Raw genomic sequence first — 4,143 nt, 5'->3', positions numbered from 1 at the left:
TAAAAGTTCTCTCACAGTGGCCTATGAGTACAACTGAGGGTGGCCAGGCTTTAGCAACCTTTTAATGAAATATAATATCATTATTATTATTATTACTTCTATATTGTTATCATTAGCGTACTTTGAAGACCATGTGCAGGAGCATGTTCAGTCCAGCTTTTCCCAGGAATTTACCCGCCACATTAGAGGGCCTGAGGTTGAACAGGTTGGTCCCAGTCTCAGTACATATACTCTTCTTCCCAGTCCCTCTGGGGCCAGTTATCATCACAGACTTGATGGGTGGAGCCTTCTCATGAGCTCCCTTGAGCCTGTATAAGGAGAAATACATGTACATGTACATGTATAATAATGAATCATGTACATGTACATGTACAGTGTAGCCTCTATATAATAAGGACACCTTTTCATAATAGAGACACTTTATAATGAGGACAGCTTGTACTGTTCCTATTGGTACAAACCAGTGCCATACTTTACCTAATGCTAGAATACAGTGTTCAGTTAGGACTCTCTTAACATCAGCTAGTGAAGGCATTGGCTCAATCTTTACTGCATTCTTGTCAGTGTTGTTAGGACCAACAGGCTCTGACACTAAATGTAAAGTATTTTACTCCAACATTAAATGTAGAGTATTTAGCATAAGCTGTTTTCTCCTCAAGGTCTCCCAGGTCCACCCTTAGTATGTTTGATCCTTCTTTAGTAAGACGATGAATCTTGCTCAATCCTAACCAAAACTCACCAGTAAGGTCACCAAATCCATTCTCATAGTCAGTCCAGTCCCTATAGAAATCAACAGATCCATCTTGTCTCCTCTGAAATACAGTCCATCCACCATTATCAGTCTACATATCACAGTATACCCGTGATCTAATAGCGTATAATTATATATTATGTTTGACTAACTTCAAATGGAGTCCTTCCATCAGGATGAACAGTATAAAAATTGAAGTTGGAATCAGCTCAAACTTTCTACACAGCATAAGTACATTAATATGTATCAGAATATGTAATAAAAATTTGGGGTGATTTTTGAGCCATTTTTTAGAAAAAACCATGGCTTGGGTATTTCAAGAATTGGCCCATTTTTAATGCTCATAACTTGAAAACTATTTGTTGGAATCAGCTCAAACTTTCTACAAAGCATGAAGACATTAATATATGTATCAGAAAATTGAATAAAAATTAGGGGCTATTTTTTGGAAAAACATAGACTATTTTTGAGCTTTTGGCTGCTTTTAAAAAATGGCTGTAACTGTAGTACATAAGGTATTTTTAGAAAATTGGCTATAACTTTTAAAAATTGCCATAACCTTATCAGAACCAGCTCAAGCCAATTGCTTAAAAGACTATTTACATTGTAACTTTATAATTTTAACTCCAATCATAGATAATAGAGTAAATGAAATCTATGCTCCAATAGATAACTTTGGATCCAAAGTTATCTATTGGAGCATAGATTTAGACACAACTGTGGATAGTGTCGCGCGCGACACCATCCACAGTTGTGTCTAAATCTCTCCTTCATCCTTATAAGGAACTAGGAGAAGCTCCACCCTCTAATGCTATCACCTTTTGAACCCTCAATGGAGACATTGTTATAATAATAATCATCAAAAACAAGTTAGATTTAATATGCTAATTATGCTTGTATTTTATTCAAAATAGGTCAGTATAGATTACAGTCTGACTCACTTCCCTCTCTGTATCTTTTTGCTAATGAACTAGTTAAAACATTTTTAATGATTTTTTGAAAAGGTACAATTTAAACTGATTAATTTCTTCTTCAAAAAAAAAACAAAATTAATAGCCAAAATCATTATTGATAATAATTTTGATTACGTTAACAGTTAACTATAGACTCTACATGTAAATTAATGTTTCAAATGCTAGCAAAAATGATTAATGTTCACGCAAGTGGTCAATGGGACAAAAATCCAACCACCAAACCGAGTATCATCACAAAGACAGGAGCTACTAGTCCAGTAGCACTGGATACTCCAGTACAAGGCTCATCCACACTAACACCACTGCATGAGTTGACACCAGATCCAAGATATGGCTCAGTACAGCAACCCATCCTATCACTGAATGTGCGAACGCTAGAAAGACAAGTGGAAGGAGCTGAACTGCAGGATATTCCACCAGAGGTACTAGATGGACAGGAATTTAACAAACGTTGGAAACTTGAGTAATCTCCTCGATATTGCCTTATGTACCTCACCTCACAATAGTCTCCACTCTCCTGTCCACAGACACCTTGACGAATCAAGGTAATGGCATAATCCTTATTAACTGCCTGTAGACAGTTGAAATAGGTTTCAATTGGATCGATGCAAGCTGAGACACAAATTCTAGCGTAAACATTGTTGAGAGCAGTGAGCTGAGCATCAGTGAGGGATGAAGCAGGGACATCTGAGAGACCACCTGAAAGTTCAGTGAAGTTGCAATAGGAGGGAAGGTCGGTTTGAAGCTGGTTTTCACAAGCAGTGTTGTCTTGACGTGCTTCCAGTTGAGAGCTATGCCTCTTACTGATTTTGTGCACCCAGTCAGTGACAGCAGCTACATCTCTTTTCTTTTTAGTTGCGGCAGCACCATCACTTGAAGCAACGACAAGAAAACAGCAAAGGAGAAAAACGGAGATCATTTTCAACTTCAAGGGACTTAAGTAGCTAGTACCACTGAAATAACAGCAACGGTCCAAAGAAGAATAAAGTTTATGCTTGCCGGTGAGCTGCTCAGTCGCCGCAGTGTTCAGTGTACTTCTTTTATTCCACTGCATAATGAGATTCATCACTTTTATTAAAATTTATACACCCACACAATCAATATGCACACACTGTGCCATAGATAATAGAGTAAATGAACTACTCTAATATCTATGACTGTGCTGACTTCAGTAAAAGCCAACAGTTCTGCTTGAAGTGTTTTGTGTGATTGTGTCTAGTCAAAAGTGTGCATATAATAGTAGTAGTTTGCAGTAATAATTATTCATCTTACAAGCATCATAAGCGTGTAGCTAATACCTAACCGAGTCTCACAATGCCAGACCAATCCCCAGTCCACCCAAATGACTGTGGGCGCCATAGGTGTAGGAAGGGGGGCTAGGGGGGAAGCCCGCCAACTTTTCAGCAGGAGGGGCTTAGCCCCCTCAACTTTTGGTAGATAAACAATAAGAAATACCGTCACGTGGCTCTATTTCAAGTTGTTAGTAGGTTATTATTAGCTTGAAACTTCATTTACTTCAATGGGCATAATGTAGCAATAACAAATGGCAGGTATTGGGCATGCAGTAGCTGTCGAGAGCACATATAACAGTATTATATTTCCATGTTTTTATGTTCAGCCCCCCCCCCCAACTTTCAAATCAATCCTACACCTATGCTGTAGGCTGTAGCTAATGCATTAATATCAGCAAGAGTACATGTATATCAGTTACTTAAAGATCTACATGTATGTGTATAATGCACTCCTATAGATACATGTAGGTTGCAGTAACAACATGTGAATAGACACTAAGTCTAGCAGCCACTAAACAATAACACTCTCCTTCATATTTGTACATGTATAATATTAAAACAAACAGGCTCCGTGCATGCATGTCACACTGGTGCTTTCAAAAATTCATTTTAATGGCCTATCACACAACAAGGGAGGGAGTGACCCATCATCCATGCAGGGAAATAATGAAGGAGGGGTATTAGCTATTGCGGTGCTGGTGTAGACAATATATATTATTCACTAAGAGGGATTCACCCTCATCAAGGAGTCCTAAACTGGTCTGTGATCTTGCTGTTTCATTCTCACTATTCTCAGCTTGTAAAATTAGCAGAGAATATAATGTGTAGAAAGAATCACCCAATTTACATTCATGCATATGGTTTTTAAAAATTATTGTATAGTTATAATATTGTTGTTTATAACACATGAATATGTTTAGTTGTGTGTGGGTGCAGGTGTATAATTATAATGGAAAATAATATTATTGAACACATGCATGTACAGTTAGTTATGATGTAGACAAGTTTGAAGCTGTTGACAGATGCTTCAAATGCTAAAAGAAAAAATACATGTGAATGAGACAAACAGAGAAACATTAAAATACAAATACACTGTATATGTATCACTCCTGTCCCTCTCCCCCTC

At 37.5% G+C, this 4,143-nt stretch overlaps 1 long non-coding RNA gene across 1 annotated transcript; it reads right to left on the bottom strand.

Annotated features, from left to right (window-relative positions):
- On the bottom strand, nt 1–225 carry LOC109582316 (uncharacterized). The gene is made up of 2 exons (XR_002185026.1): nt 122–225; nt 1–58 (listed from the first exon to the last, which is right to left on the bottom strand). It is a non-coding gene; the product is annotated as an uncharacterized LOC109582316 (long non-coding RNA).
- Between the last annotated feature and the right edge of the window lie 3,918 nt (nt 226–4,143).

Source organism: Amphimedon queenslandica, unplaced genomic scaffold (assembly GCF_000090795.2).
Source record: "Amphimedon queenslandica unplaced genomic scaffold, v1.1 AMPQUscaffold_13391, whole genome shotgun sequence".
Lineage (NCBI taxonomy): Eukaryota > Metazoa > Porifera > Demospongiae > Haplosclerida > Niphatidae > Amphimedon > Amphimedon queenslandica.
Note: the sequence above shows the minus strand (reverse complement) of the source record. Positions and strands in the feature narration are given on the sequence as shown.